The 16,929-nt window shown below is 41.7% G+C and overlaps 1 non-coding gene across 1 annotated transcript; it reads right to left on the minus strand.

The window, feature by feature from the left end:
* Window positions 1-664: 664 nt before the first annotated feature.
* On the minus strand, window positions 665-771 carry LOC115838959 (U6 spliceosomal RNA). The gene has a single exon (XR_004033839.1). It is a non-coding gene; the product is annotated as a U6 spliceosomal RNA (small nuclear RNA).
* Between the last annotated feature and the right edge of the window lie 16,158 nt (window positions 772-16,929).

Genomic DNA, 16,929 nt, shown 5'->3' on the forward strand with positions numbered 1-16,929 from the left:
TGTCACACTGACGGTCTAAGGAACAGAGGAGAAAACCCATTCAGAAGCTCGTTTTTACTAAGAATTTAGGATAAAATAAAAATGGCGTTTCAAATCAGTAGGGAATCCAATAGCCAAAAATAAGTGGGTCAATCTGGGGGCAAATAGTTACATACCATGAGAAAAATAAATTTTGCAATAATTTGCTAAAATAAATTTCAAATGTGTTAGAAATGTTGATGTTTAAGAAACATCAGAACACTAACAGAAAATTCCACAGGAGGGTTTTTTTTTTTAACATCTTTATTGGCGTATAATTGCTTTACAATGGTGTGTTAGTTTCTGCTTTATAACAAAGTGAATCAGCTATACGTATACACACATCCCCATATCTCCTCCCTCTTGCGTCTCCCTCCCACCCTCCCTATCCCACCCCTCTAGGTGGTCACAAAGCACTGAGCTGATCTCCCTGTGCTATGCAGCTGCTTCCCACTAGCTATCTATTTTACATTTGTTAGTGAATATATGTCTATGCCACTCTCTCACTTCGTCCCAGCTTACCCTTTCCCATCCCTGTGTCCTCAAGTCCATTCTCTATGTCTGCATCTTTATTCCTTTCCTGCCCTTAGGTTCTTCAGAACCATTTTTTTTAATTTTTAGATTCCATATATATGTGTTAGCACACAAAAATATGGAATGCTTCACGAACTTGCGTGTCATCCTTGTGCAGGGGCCATGTTAATTTTCTCTGTATTGTTCCAATTTTAGTAGATGTGCTGCCAAAGCGAGCACCACAGGAGAGTATTTGTATAATCTTTGAGTAGGAAAGATCTTACTTTAATGTGATCCTATGAACAACAAAAACAATTTATAAACATCTTTACTGGAGTATAATTGCTTTACAATGTTGTGTTAGTTTCTGCTGTATAACAAAGTGAATCAGCTATATGTATATAATATCTTCATATCCCCTCCCTCTTGCATCTCCCTCCCACCCCTCCCTATCCCACCCCTCTAGGTAGTCACAAAGCACTGAGCTGATCTCCCTGTGCTATGCAGCTGCTTCCAACTAGCTATCTATTTTACATTTGGTAGTGTACATATGTCAATGCTACTCTCTCACTTAGTCCCAGCTTACCCTTCCCCCTCCCATGTCCTCAAGTCCATTCTCTACTTCTGCGTCTTTATTTCTGTCCTGCCCCTAGGTTCATCAGAACCATTTTTTTTTTAGATTCCATATATATATGTTAGCATACAGTATTTGTATTTCTCTTTCTCACTTACTTCACTCTGTATGACAGTCTCTAGGTCCATCCACCTCACTACAAACAACTCAATTTCATTTCTTTTTATGGCTGAGTAATATTCCATTGTATATATGTGCCACATCTTCTTTATCCATTCATCTGTCGACAGACACTTAGGTTGTTCCGTCTCCTGGCTATTGTAAATAGTGATGCAATTAACATTGTGGTACATGACTCTTTCTGAATTATGGTTTTCTCAGGGTATATGCCCAGTAGTGGGATTGCTGTGTTGTATGGTAGTTCTATTTATAGTTTTTTAAGGAACCTCCATACTGTTCTCCACAGTGGCTGTATCAATTTACATTCCCACCAACAGTGCAAGAGAGTTCCCTTTTCTCCACACCCTCTCCAGCATTTATTGTTTGTAGATTTTTTGGTGATGGCCATTCTGCCCGAGTAAGGTGATACCTCATTGTGGTTTTGGTTTGCATTTCTCTGATGATTAGTGATGTTGAACATCCTTTCATGTGTTTGTTGGCAATCTGTATATCTTTTTTGGAGAAATGTCTATTTAGGTCTTCTGCCCATTTTTTGATTAGGTTGTTTGTTTTTTTTGACTTTGAGCTGCATGAGCTGCTTGTATATTTTGGAGATTAATCCTTTGTCACTTGCTTCGTTTGCAAATATTTTCTCCCATTCTGAGGGTTGTCTTCTCATCTTGTTTATGGTTTCCTTTGCTGTGCAAAAGCTGTTAAATTTCATTAGGTCCCATTTGTTTATTTTTGTTTTTATTTCCATTTCTCTAGGAGGTGGGTCAAAAAGGATCTTGCTGTGAGTTATGTCATAGAGTTGAATGAAAATTTTAAAAGGGAATTAAAATGACTGCACAGCAAAAGGATCACTTAATAAAAAACATATTTGACAAATAATTGAATTTCTCACTTACCACAGGCACTAAAATTGGAATCACTGAGAAAGAGATAAGACAAAAGTGTTCAAAACTTCCTCCTGCAGGTAGTGGAAGCAGCGACAGCAGCTGGGCCTCCCACACCATCCCCACTATGGAAGCCCCAGGGAACAGACTGGGAGGAGACCCAGAAATCCTGAAATCAAAGGGTCTCTTCCACAGAGGAAGGTACTGAAGCCCAGAGATGGTGAGTGACCTGCTATTGGTCAAACACAAGCCAGACATCACTTTTCAGTTTCTGTTTTTACCCATGAGCTCTCATAAGAGTCAAGACAGTCCTGAGAACCATTCTTTTCCCTCTGCCACTGGATCACATGGAACAGCGATCAGGAGATTCAGGCTTTTGGTTAAATTTCATAAGGAAATTAGTCATGCCCAGGATCAAAGTATAACTAATAACTCGCTGTAACTTTATTGACACCTTAGGTATCTGCATGGTCACCACAGTATCTCACAGATAAAAGGGGACTAGCTTTATGAGCCCCAATCGCCCCTAAGGCACACTTGGAATCCCAGAGACCAAGGTGAAGGTAGGTGTCAATTTCCAGTGTGTGTGCTGCCGGCGCAGTTTCTCTCTGACCCCAGTGGGATGTCCTATACTTCATCCCAGTCTTCACAACGGCTACTCAGAGGTGGCATCAGATCCCACAGGGTAAGGGGTTGTCACCTGTTCTTCTGATCCACTGGCTATAGATCAGGGGTTCCAACAACCACCTCCTTGGATTCAATTAGTTTGCTAGAGCAGCTCACAGAACTCAGAGAAACACTGTATACTTACTAGATCACTGGTTTATTAGAGAAGGATACAACTTAGGAACAGCTGGATGGAAGAGAGGCCAAGGGCCTAAGGGCCTCGTTTAGGGAAAGGGCGTGGAGCTCCTGCGCCCTCCCCCAAACCTCCACGTGTTCACCAACCAGAGCTCTGGGGTTTTATGGAGGCCTCATCACAGAGGTGCAATTGATTAAATCTTTGGCCATTGGTGATTGAACTCAATCTCCAGCCTTTTCCCTCCACAGCGGCTTGTAGGAGGAGGGGGAAACTGAACTCTCCAATCACACGGTTGGTTCCAGCCCCACCCCCAGGTAAGGTCCAAAAGTCACTTCATTAACATAACAAAAGACACCTTTGTCACTCTTATTTAGGAAATTCCAAGGGTTTTAGTAGCTCTGTGCCAGAAAAGGGGACAAAAACCAAATATATGTATTTCTTTTCCTAAATCACAATATGACAAAAGATATCTCCCAGGGTTCAGAGCAACTCCAAAAGTCTCAGATGGCTTGGTTTTCCAGCTTCTCCCAAGCACCTGTACCCGGTCTCTGGGTGCTTTATGACCTGACCAGTTTGTCCATACTGGTGGAACATCTGCATTCCCCTTTCCCAGCCTACTTTATGTCTTCCCTACAATGATGCAATCACACCGTTCATAAAAAGCAGGTGAGAAGACAGCCTGCCCCATGTTGGGGTAAGCTGTAAACTACAGCGGTGGTTTGGCAAGAAACCACATCAGTGAGAACATCTTGTCTGTTTTGGTCCCAGCCGGCAGGACTGAGAGAAGGCAGCCACCCCGGGGCCCCGACCCCACTCAGCCAACCCGGGTAGGGCATCTGCTGAGGACTCACTGCTTTCTTCTTCCCTCTCCCCTCCTACCTTGATGTCACTGGCTTTGTTTTACTTCCCCACCTGCTACATATGTTTATTGACTGTGCACAGAGGCACTGGGACTCCAAAGGGACCTCCATTCTACAGAATCAAACGTTGTCAGGCACAAACCCTAGTACTGAAAAGTCACTATAGAACCAATTACACTTGTTGGTATGATGGTGGCATACCAGTGGTCTGCCACTGCTCACAATCACTGCCAAAGTCCCGTGTGGGATCTGATCTCTTTCAGAGACAGTCAACAAAGTGCAAAGATTTAAACACTTCTTCTGCAGGTACAGACATTTTTTTAATTAATTTTTACTTTATATTGTAGTATAGTTGATTTACAATGTTGTGTTAGTTTCAGGTGCACAGCAAAGTGGTTCAGTTATACATATACATATATCCATTCTTTTTCAGATTCCTTTCCCATATAGGTTATTACAGATTACTGAGTAGAGTTCCCTGTGCTATACAGTAGGTCCTTGTTGGCTACCTATTTTATATATAGTAGCATGTATCTGTTGACCCAAGTACAGACTTTAACCTTTGCTGATTCTCGAATCCTCAGGATTCTAGCTCTGCCCATGCCTTTGCTTTCCACTTCTCTGTCCACAGGCTTCAGAAACTAGACCAACTGCTCCTCCGCAACTAGACATACAGAATCTGCCTGTCCCTTCAAAGGAAGCCAAATTTCTGACCATTCCTGCCAGGTTTGTCTTAATAGACCCTTGCCATCAGCTTGTAAATATCCTTATACTCCAGCTGGCTGAAGGACTACATCACTGCTTTGAAAATACGGGAAGCTCTCCCCACTGGCCCAGGGTGATGTATTACTTCTTCTGCGATTGGTACCACACAGGCGAACACCTAGTATGCGCTGCTTCTCATGGCTTTGTCTTTGATCTTTGACTCTGTTCCTCCTCGTTGATTTCCACCATTACTGTTGTTCTGGGTGCCCTTTGGTCTTTGCCTCAATTCCTCCTCAAAATCCCACCTCAAAGATGAAGAATGCACAAATATTGTTTGGGCACCGTCAACATGGACTACAACAGCGATAGTGGCTGATGGGGCCAGACATTTACCATAGACCAAGCCCTGCTGAGCACCTTACTTGCATCACTTCACTCCATCTTCACAGGAATCCCATATGCACAGCTTTTCTAAGCACCGTAGGTAAGTGTCTTAGTTTGGGTTCCCCCAAAGCAGCCCCTGATGTGAGGATTTGGGTATCAGTAATTTATTTAGGATTTAGGAGGTGGTACCAGGAAATAGAGTAAGACAGTGATGACCTGGGAAAGGGGAGGTAAGAAAGCCGTGAGGGTGCACTATATGTGGGCAACCACTGCCAGCAGCTGGGCTCAGTCCTCTGGGGGCTTCTGAGAGACTGTGGGCTGCACACAGAATTATTCCACCAAGAAACAAGGAATCTGGAAGCTATCTACCAATTCCCATCTTTTATTGACGGAGGGTCATCCTGGCAGATTTGACTCTTTGGAGAATGTCCAGGACACGAGGACCAAGCCCTCACCTATGGCAGAGCCAAAAGAAGCACGGGAACTCTGTAGCTGATTTTGGAGTGGGCCGAGGTCATATGGATGGGCCACTGATGGTGTCTGCTTGATAATATGGCAGAGAAAGAAGAAAAAGGACAGTGATGACAACAAACAAGATCTGATCTCATCCTAAGTTTATAAGAATATCTATACACCCTTAAAAGAATTTAAAATTCATACATTTCACATAGAGAACAGACTGGTGGGAGGGGGTTGGGGGAGGGATGGAGCGGGAGGTTGGAGTTAGCAGATGTTAGTTTTTTATATAGAATGGATAAACAACAAGCTCTTACTGCATAGCACAGGGAACTATATTTAATATCCTGTGATAAACCATAATGGAAAAGAATATTGTAAAAAAGAATGCATATATATATACATATATATGTATATATATGTATAATTGAATAACTTTGCAGTATAGCAGAAATTAATACAACATTGTAAATCAACTATATTTCAATTTTTTTTAATTATAAAAATAGAAAATGTATCCTTTTAATAACTGTTCATTGAGATACCACCATGGTTCCTACACTGTGGGTATAGAAATAAGCAGAACAGTCATCAGCCTCATGAATTTTACCTTCTAGAACAATTAAGTGCTAAACAAGTGTTGCCATCCAGAGGTCCACAAAAGCCAGAGAAGGGAGATGAGTGTGAGCTGAGATGGGCAGGAGGGCTTCCTGGAAAAGGTGGGCTTTCTGTCATCCTTGAAGAGGCCTGGATAGTGAAGGGAGCTCTGGTACTGATTGTTCCCCTAAGTTAGAGCTTAGGACAATGACCACCACATCACCACAAGGAATCTAGCCCCTCGTGTGCCCTGGTTCTCCCTGTGAAGTTTCTGTGTGATACTCTCCACATGAGGTCTCTGGGTCAGGCCCTGGAGATGATCAATGCTACCCGTAGGGTCCTTGGTCCTGGTCCTTCCAAGTCCTTTCCTGCTTGACAGCTCATTGACCTGGTTTGTGAGTAGAGGGCTGGACTTGGAACTTTGAACCCACTTTGCTTAGTTTTTGTGTTCAGAAGTGGCATTTCAGACATGAGAAAAACCTCCAGCTAGTCCCTAACTGGCAAGTGAAACCCACAGCAGCCTGCCAGGCTGCCTCTTGCTGTCATTTATAGATGCTCAGTACCTCATACAGAGATTAAGTATGGAGTGATTTGGTACCCACGACGCATCCGTGTCTGTCACTTCTTTTTTGGGCATTTTGTTGAAGTCTCTGGTGCCTCCACCTGCTTTTTCTCTAAGTCACCAGCATGTTCCTGTCAACCCCGAAAGTGTGAGACCCAGGCTTGTCAAACCAGCTTCTGAAGGTGACACCCACCCATCCTGCCTTGTCACTCTTAGGTATTGTGATTGCCTGTCACACAGACCCTTTAGCACCCAGCAAACCTCAAAAGACACCCACTCCCTCTGTCCCTGGTCTGGCCTTAGAGGAGAGAGATTGGGCCATCCTGAGGATGGCAGAGCAGGGCAGGCCTGCTGGGAGAGATGGCTGATATCCCTGTGCACCATTGGCCGCTCAGCCAAACCATGGCAGTAGCGTCATACTAATCTCTCCACCTCCTTTCTGAGCTCCTTCTGAATAAATCTGAGTCCTTCCTGGCCAGGACCTACAAACCTTCACATGACCTCGCCCCTCCAACTCTCTGATCTCACTTTGGACCACTGCCCCAACCCCTCATTCTGCCCCGACCACTCCTCCATCAAAACAGGACATTCCTGCCCAGGAACTCTGCACTTTCTGGTCTCTCTGCCTGGAACACTCTTCCCCAGATGCCTGCATGGCTCACGCACTCACTGCTTCATCTAAGTCTCTACCCAAATATCATCTCATCCAGAGGTCTCCCTTGAGCCCCCTGTAATACCCAGCACCCCCCTCCACTCTGCAGCCCCCAAACCATATTCCATGTTCTGCCCTGGTGTTATCACACATTGTTGCTTGTTTGTTTCTCCTCATAGTGTCTGCACCAGGGGCTTTGCCACTTCCACTCACTGTTCTGTCACCAGTACCCAGAACAGGGCTTGTCACATAGTAGACCATCAATAGATATTTGTCAATAATTAAAAATAGGGATTTAGTGAGTGTATGCATGTTAAAGGGACTGAACCTAGAGATATGACAACTTGAATATTAAATATTTACAAATTCACCCATACAGATGTCTCTCCCATTGTTTTACTGTGATAGAATTTTCAAGCAATCCTGGCAAAGGCAATTGTCCATTGAATCTTTTGGGAAAATGATCAATCTTATTAATAATTAGGGAGCTGCCAATTAAAACAGTAATAAGATTTTCCAACTCTTTTAGTCACCAATGCTGGGAAAGCTGGAGTAGGGAGGGGATTGTTTACACCTTGGCCAAAGTGTGGATGCAGTCAACTTCTCTAAGTAATATTCATGAAAAGTCTCGGAATATGCAGTTTTTGAAATGTTATGTCTGAAGAACATTTATTCGTATGGGATTCGTTATTTACAAGAACAGGGTAAATAAGATATGTAGAGTACAATCCCGTTTTTACTTAAGAAATTCTATAAATTTGGATCCCAAAATATTGAGTGCTTATCTCTAGGTAGCAAGATTTCAAGTCACTTTATACTTTTTCCTTTTACTTGCCTGTGTTTTCAAAATGTTTTGTAAGGAATTTGCATGAGTTTTTCACTTTTCTATTATGCGAGCATTATATGGGAAATTGAAAAATAAAGACGCAAATAAAGCAAAAAAAGCAAATAAAAAGCAAAGATAAAGAAGAATAAATAAAAATCATCTCTAATAAAGATAAATACTAGTAATAATATAATAACAATATTTTATTTTAGTAACAAAAGGTAATATATTTTGATGCTGGAACACCCCCAGCTCTACAGTCCAGCCTTCCTTATGACAGTATTAAAATAAATCAGACAGCTTCAAACTCTCCCCTCCATTTTGTAAAATGGAGACCTCAAGGGCCAAAAGCACAAAGGAAAATCTGTAAGGAGAATTACTTCTGTCATGACAAGGAACATATCTCTACAAGGTGGATTTACAAATTTGAATCACAGATTCTTTTGGTGAATGATACAATGAAAGAATGACCCATTTCTATCTTCTTTTGGGCTTGACTAGACTGTGGAAACCGTGTCACATGACAATCAAAAGTGAGAAACAGGGCTTCCCTGGTGGCGGTGTGGTTGAGAGTCCGCCTGCCGAGGCAGGGGACACGGGTTCGTGCCCCAGTCTGGGAAGATCCCACATGCTGCGGAGCTGCTGGGCCCGTGAGCCATGGCCGCTGAGCCTGCGCGTCCGGAACCTGTGCTCTGCAACGGGAGAGGCCACAACAGTGAGAGGCCTGCGCACCGCAAAAAAAAAAAAAAAAAAAAAAGTGAGAAATAAATAATGACCCGGTAATTGAGCAATGTCTTAAACTAATTCTTCGCCAAGACATTCGCTGATGTGAACAGCTACAAAATTAACACACAAGTACCATAGCTTTTCTGTGTAAACCATAACTAGTTAGGAAATACAATTGAAGAAATTATTCCAATTACAGTCTCATCAAATAAGACAACAAAGCAGAGTAATCTACTCTAAAAGTGCCCGATTTCTAGGAGTAAAAAAATCTAAAAATCTACAGAGAGACACAACAGAAGACTTGAATAAATGGAAAGATCACCCTATTTTTGGATAGTGTAGCAAACTATACTTTCTAAAATGTCCATAACAATATTTCCCTTCTCCCATGATCTTCTTGCAGCGATGCTTTAAAACCCCTTCTATTGAGATGCGAGGCCTTTGTTTCCTCACCTGGAATCTGGGAGCACCTGTGACTGTGGTAGCAGTGACACTATGTGACCTCAGAGCTGAGGTCGTAGAGGCAAACCTGCTCTACCTGCCTTCCCCGTTGCACTAAGTAGTGTGAGCATCCCCTCCAGCCGTTCGGATGAGACACTTAGGAGTCTCGCCTAGATTCTTTCCTCCCTCACCCTTACCTCTGCTTCCACTAGCCCAGCCTCAAGCCCTCTGCCTCCAAAATGCAGTTCCTGTTCCTCCATTCTCTGTATCACCTGCACTGACATCACCCTCATCTGAACGACAACTCCTCACTAAGCTTACTAGCCCCATTTCTCCTCCTGCTGCCTCTAAACCACTGTTACACATCAGCAAGAATAACCTTCAAAAATATAAAGCAGATCAATTCTATCCTGTTTAAATAGCTCAATGACTTTCCACTGCAGTTAGAGTTCCATCGTAGTAATCTTAGAAGCGATCCAGAAGGCCCTAGGTGAGCAGGCCTTCCCTGCCCTCCAGCCTGTTGTTCTCCCTCTAACCCATCCTGCTCCACCAGCTGCTGTCCAGCTCCCCAGGCACACCAGGCACCCTCTTAGCACAAGACCTTCTCTCTCACTGTTCCTTTTACATGGACCACCTCTCACTCCTTGACTGTGTTCAAAATCCTGCTCATTTTTCATGTTTCAGCTGAAATGTTGCTTTCTTGAAGCAGCCTTCCCTACTTCCCAAACTAAATCCATATCCTGCACTGGGTCCTTTAGATGGACCCACTCCCTGTCCATGCTTGGAGAGGACGGATGTGCTAACTGCATTGCTGACTCCCTTGCAGCTAAGGTTCTGGATGCTGGCCTGGTTCTACCCAGCAATTGCTACTGGCGCCATCATGAGAACATGAGTTTTTTCCGTACTGTATCAGTTTTCAGATTCCTGACAGTGAAGAGGGAGAGGGTATAGTGACATTAGTGGTCATGGTGCCTCTTGATCTGCTTCCTAAATTATGGATCATGGCCCTGGGTATCCACTCAGCAGCTCCCCAGGTGTTCAGGGGCAGCTTTGATAAGACACCTATGTGGGTGGCAGTGAGTTCTTGACTCTGGTTAAGTTCCACTGTGGTGGCAGGCCTGGTGAGACAGCTCTACAGTGTTCTGGGAGACACTCCTGAAACCCAAAATTAAGCTGCTCCTTCATCCCCTCCACTGATTTCTCCAAACACCCAGTTCCTTGTATTAACTTACATCCAGTTTAAAATATCTAGATTTTTTTTCTGGTTCATACACTGGAAACTGACTGATGTAATCTGCCTTTTGAACTCTTTCAGAATCCTTATCACAATTTGTAGTTATATATTTATTTGTAGGGCAGTTTGTTTATGTCTGGGTCACTGCTGTGTCCCCAGCACCTAGCACAGACCCTGATATACAAGAGTAGATGAATAAATATTGGCCAAACCAATGAGAGAATTTAGCACTTTCAAATGTATGGGTAATTCACTCATCAGCTGATCACAGAGATAATTAGACTCGTACCCCAGTTACCTCCTACATCTTTAAACAGCAACAAAATTGCAAAATGTCTAAAAGAAATACAAATACAGTTCTGTTTTTTATCAAGCACAAAATACTTAGAGCTGCAGCCTACAGCCCCAGTAAGAGAGATTGTCCTAGAGAGCTGATTAAGAAACTCTGCAAATTATGGGAGTGTAAAATGGTACAGCTACTACGAAAAACAGTATGGTGATTCTTCAAAAAATTCAAAATAGAATTACCATTTGATCCAGCAATTCCAGGTATGTACCCAAAAGAATTGAAAGCAGAATCTTAAAGAGATGTTTGCATACCCATGTTTATAGCAGCATTATTCACAATAGCTAAAATGGGAAGCAACCCAAGTGTCTATCAATGAATGAATAGATAAGCAAAATGTGATATATACATACAAGGGAATATTATTCAGTCTTAAAAAGGAAGGGAATTCTGACATAGGCTACATACAACATAGATGAACCTTGAGGATATTACACTAAGTGAAATAAGTCAGTCACAAAAAGACAAATACGGTATGATTCCACTTATATGAGGTACTTAGAGTAGTCAAAATTGGAGATAGAAAGTAGAATGGTGGTCGCCAGGGACTGGGGGCAGAGAGAAATGGGGAGTTATCATTTAATGGGTATAGAGTTTCAGTTTTGCAAGATGAAAAGGACTATGGATATGAATAGTGGTGATGGTTGCACAATGTTATGAATGTATTCATACCACTGAACTGTATATTTAAAGTGATTAAGAGAGTTAATTTTATGTTATGTATATTTTACCACAATAAAAAGAATAAAGAAAAAAATAAAAATAATAAAAAATAAAATAAATTTTAAAAATGTTTTTAATTAAAAAAAATAAACTTCATAAATTAATCCTCATCAAATCTGATCCAACCTAATGCCTACTCAATCAAGAGACTTTGTAGGCTCACTGCAAAAGGACAATCGATGTAGTGACCTGGGCAACTCCAATTATACTATTGTTAAATTAAAAGGCTTGTCTAGGCCAGGTGGTTCTAGGTGTAAGGTCTGCAAGTTCTTGGCTCAGAAGGAAACTTTGGTGTTGGACCAAAGAGTCTCCAACCTCAAGTGTGAGATTTGAAAGAAAGAAGGAGTTAATCCACACTTGAATTCAATCAGTGTTTTGATTTTTTCTTTTTTTTGTTTGTTTTATTGCGTCTGAACACTGCAAAGGAACATAACAGCAGATGAGCATTAGTATACATAGATCCAACCAAGGTGATGTTCACAAAGCATCAGTTTCAGGCAGGCGCTGCCGCATGGTGGCCGCAGCACAGGCTTCAAACCACACCAGCCTTGATGCAAATGTCTCTGCCACTTATGAGCTGAAAAACTTTGAGAAACTCATTCAGTTTCCTCATTTATAAAATAAAAATCCTAGTCATCTGTATGACTAGTCACAGGGTTTGTCTCTGGGATTTACATAAAATCATGTGTGTAAAATACTTAGCATGGAATTCAGAACATGTCTTATGTGTGCTTGACAAATAATTATTATTTTTACTGTTTAATGCATATATTTTCCTTTTCCTCCATTACAGAAGGTGACGCCTAAGCCATCTGTTCTGAACTTGGAAAAGGATTCACTGGTTCTATTGTCATATTGTTAGTTCCAAGTACTTCTGTTGGGGTAAAAAGGTTCAAAAATGTACGGTACCGTCAAGAACGAACACTGCAACCCCAGAAAGCATTTTCTCATTTGTGGGATTCTTGTCACTGCTCACATCCTTTTGAAGCCAAACCCACTTCACCTCATCCCAGGTGGTCCCACTGGAGCTGTCCCTTTCCTGGGGTGACCACCCAGCATACTTCAACTGCTGGACATAGTGACCATTCTGGAGGTTAGCATGTGTCCCAATACTGTTAATAGGACACCTTCTCTGGAATTGATACTGGTGTGGACAAAAGGTCTACGTTCTCAGGCACTGCATGCTATAGGGGCAGTGTGGGCTGGGAGGAGCCTCACAGCCACCATCTTTTCTATCTGAAGATAAGCTCATACATAAAGGAAAACACTGCTGAGAAAGAGAGAGAACAAGTCAATGAGTTCAGCAGATCTAACCATCATCCTTGAATAGGATTTGTCACCTTCTGACATTGCATTATATAGTCAGTGAACCGACTTTCTTAATTTTAATCTGGGCTAGACTGAGTTAAATTGGATGCCTGCCATTTCTATCCGAAACAATTGTGACTCATACTGGCTGAGTTTGGGGTACCCTCAGAAATAGGCCCTGAGACAAGAATTCAAGTACAAGTAGTTTATTTGGGAGGTAATCCAAGGAAATACAAGTTAGAGAGTGGACTAGTGAGTCAGTAAAGGGAAGGGAGCCAATAAATGATTCAGGAAGCCAAAAAAATAGTGTATAGTTGAGCTGGTTATCGCTGTGGGCACCTAGAGCTTAATGACACCAGGGAAGCTCTGAGATCCAGTGTAGTCTATGAGACTAAGTGTCCCCCACAAAAAGCAGATAAACCAGGGTATATACAGATCAGTTTCCATCAGTCATTGGTTATAGCCCAATCTGAAGGTGTTTATTCTCTGATATTAACCTGTCTTTTGTGTATTTACCAGGAACTGGCTGCCAGATTAAGCCCTTGGGTGAAAGAGAGGCAAATGCTGCAGTGAAGATGAGCCTGTGGGAGCTACAGTGTGAGGCTCCAGGGGATGTAGATGGACCAGCAGCAGCCACTATAAACACAAGGGTGAGAAAAAAATCCAGAGAAAGATGAGTGATAATAGAAACTTATGTTTATATTAAGAGCGCTTAATAGGGGGGTTGCCCTATCTTGCTTGATCCACCAATGCATTCTACTACCTCACTAACAGGAATCACCATCCCTATTTTACTAAGGAGAAAACCAGATACAGAGAGGTTGTGTAAGTTGGGGAAGCACACACAGCTATTAGGCAATAGAGCCTCAAGCCTGAGTTTTCTAATTCCAAATCCACAACTGTGCAGGACCGGGATAAGTTTGGTTTCAGAGCAACTCTGAAAGAATAAGCCTTTAGCAGACAGAAAATTCACCTCATATGCATTATAAGATGACTGGGAATGTGACATTTTTTTCCTGTTTTCTCTTTTTTCAAAATTCTCTGTGTTGTCAATATATTAACTTTATATTGAATAATATATTTATGATTACAAAAAAGATCAGGCTAGTCTGAAAAGGTAAAAGCTAAAAAGTCTGCACAATTGAAATCTTTAAAAGTCTTCATCTCTATGAAGTTGAAACAGCCTCTCTGAGCAGCAACCTATGTCAGAAACGCCTGAGTCTGGTTTTCTACTGCGTGAGATTGTAGGGCAAATGTTAAAGGGAACATGTCTTCAATATTTCATAACCTTGCCACATTTCAAGATGAAAAATATTCCCAAGAGGAAGATATAACAAGGTCAAAAGGTGCCACCCATGGCTTTGGTTTTAAAGGAGTTTACAAACCAAATAGCTTACAAACTTAAGAGGTTTCCAGACACTGGGACAGGCATCTGAGAACGCCCATGGAGCCTCCATTCCTGGAAGACGTCAGAATTGTCTTTGGACCTGGACCTCTCCTGAGGAAAATTAAACACGACTTCAGCAGTAAATATGAGGAGAAATTTTGAGTGCCTGTTGATCTCTGACCACCCTATTTGGTCATTTGGAAATAATCAAAGACATACTGTGAGCCTAGAACGACAACAATAACAACAACAGTTGTTGTTAATAGGTAATGACTCATATCTTCAACAAATGTAAATTGAGCTCCTACTGTATATCAAGCAGTGATATACACTGGTGGGAAGTTAGGGGTGACCCATGCCCCCCTGGAGTCATAGCTTTGTGGAGCAGAGAGAGGAGGAAGCAAATAGGTGATTGCAAATTGTTGCCAATTCTATAAAGGGTATTATGAAAGCTTGGAACAAGGAAAGAGTTTCAGTTCAGCTGAAACTTAAAAGATTGACTTAAGCAGCCAAGCCAAGAGTGGGCACAGTTGGCCGGAGCTTTGGCTTCCTCTAGGGGTCACAGATGACCAGAGCTTTCCTGATAGAAAACATCTATCTGGGATGACAGTGAAGTGACTCCTGTTGGTGTGAAAGCCCAACACCACCATGGCCAGCCCTGGAGGGAGCCCTGGAGCAAATAAAACCCACAGAGTAGCTCCACCATCATTCAGTCACTATCTTGGGCTGTCCCCAGAAAGGGCACGCTGGTGGGTGGCTCCCTGCAGCTGAGGCCAGCTCAGGAGGAGGTGACAGCAGAACAGGAACTGTCAGCCGACCGCACTCTCCACAGCTGGGAGCAGCTCTTTGCAGGAAGAGCTGGGTAGCACGTTTGTGTCTACCACAAACTCTGCACTTCTGGAGAGTAAATGAGAGCATGTTCTTAAAAACATCTGGCGCACCAGAGACGTATCATACATGTCAGCTAAATCCTCATCATTATCACCTACTCATCTCAATTCAACAACAGTCAGCAGGTCCCAGACATCCCCTTCTCAAACATTTTTTATTAAGTATCTGTCCTTGGCATATTCTGCAGCCACAGAATAAAATGCTCCCCTCCTCTAAAACTTAAAAAAATATCCATTTCAAAATGCTTTCTTCTCCATGAAATCTTTTCAGATCCTACTTACTACTTTAAGGGATGTCAGTGGTTCATGTGACAAATATTTGTTGAACCTATGGTCTCCTAGGGCTGGAAATACAATGGTAAAAATCTTCAAGTTTACCTGCCCACTCCCACCCTACTCTGACCGAAGTACTGCAGCACCCAGCATATGCCACCTCAAACCTGCGATTATAGTTTGGGGTTATAGCCTCCTCTATTCCTGTCCCCAAGAAATTCTGTGTTCCTAGAAAGCAGAGATAATGCCTTACTGATATTTGAATTACAATCTCCCTCCCCAAACCCAGCATGCAATGTACATCCAATAATATGAATTTAATTGAGCTCAGTTTTTTTTATTGAAGTGCGATTGGTATACAATTTTAAATGTTACAAGTGTACAATATAATGATTCACAATTTTTAAAGATTATCCTCCTAATGATTCACAATTTTTAAAGATTATCCTGAGCATATTTACAGTTAAGATAAAATATTGGCTATATTCCCTGTGTCATACAATATATCCTTGTAACTTATTTTATACATAATAATTTGTACCTCTTAATTCCCTATCATTATATTGCCCTTCCCCCCTTCCCCCTTCTCACTGGTAACCACTAGTTTGTCCTCTGTATCTATGAGTCTGTTTCTTTTTTTTTATTATATTCACTAGTTTGTTGTACTTTTTTAGATTCCACATACAAGTAATATCATGCAGTATTTGTCTTTCTCTGACTTGTTTCACTTAGCGTAAAACCCTCCAAGTCCAACAATGTTGTTGCAAATTTCATTCTTTTTATGGCTGAGTAGTATTCCATTGTATATATGTATGTAGTACATATTCCTTATCCATACTTCTGTTGATAGGCACTTAGGTTGCTTCCATATCTTGGCAGTTGTACATGATGTTGCTATGAGTATTGGGGTGCATGTACCTTTTCAAATTACTGTTTTGGGTTTTTTTTCAATATATTCCCAGGAGTGGGATTGCTGGGTCATAGGGTAGCTCTATTTTTAGTTTTATGAGGAATCTCCCTACTGTTTTCCATAGTGGCTACACCAATTTACATTCCCACCAACAGTGTAGGGTTCCCTTTTCTCCCCATTGAGCTGAGGTGAGTTGAATTGAATGAAAGAGAGGAGTATCCTATATCTGGCTCTGGTTTTCCTAAAAGACATTAATAGCTTAGTTTAAAAGGAAATTCTTTCAATTGAAGTACTGAGCTGATTAAATGTTCTATGAAAGTTCTTGCAGTTTATAGTCCTTTATACAGATGGAAAGAAAGACCCCTCAAGGAAGGCCTTGAAGTTTGTTCATTCAGTGATTACTGAACAGTATAATTTAGGGGTTAAGGATGCTAGGCTAGGGAACAAGTCTACATAGGTTCAAATCCTGTATTTACTGCTGTGTGACCTTAGGTAAGGAACTTAACTTCTCTGTTGCTCAGTTTCCATATCTGTAAGGATATTAAATTGGAAACAATAATATTCAACTTCTAGGATGTTATAAGCATTTAAAGACAATGGAAACAAAATGCTCAGAACGTAGTAAGCATCTAATAAATGTTAGTTACCATTATCATTGCTATTAACCCAGAAAGCCATGCACATAAA

The sequence above is a fragment of the Globicephala melas genome, chromosome 11 (assembly GCF_963455315.2).
Source record: "Globicephala melas chromosome 11, mGloMel1.2, whole genome shotgun sequence".
Taxonomy (NCBI): Eukaryota; Metazoa; Chordata; class Mammalia; order Artiodactyla; family Delphinidae; genus Globicephala; species Globicephala melas.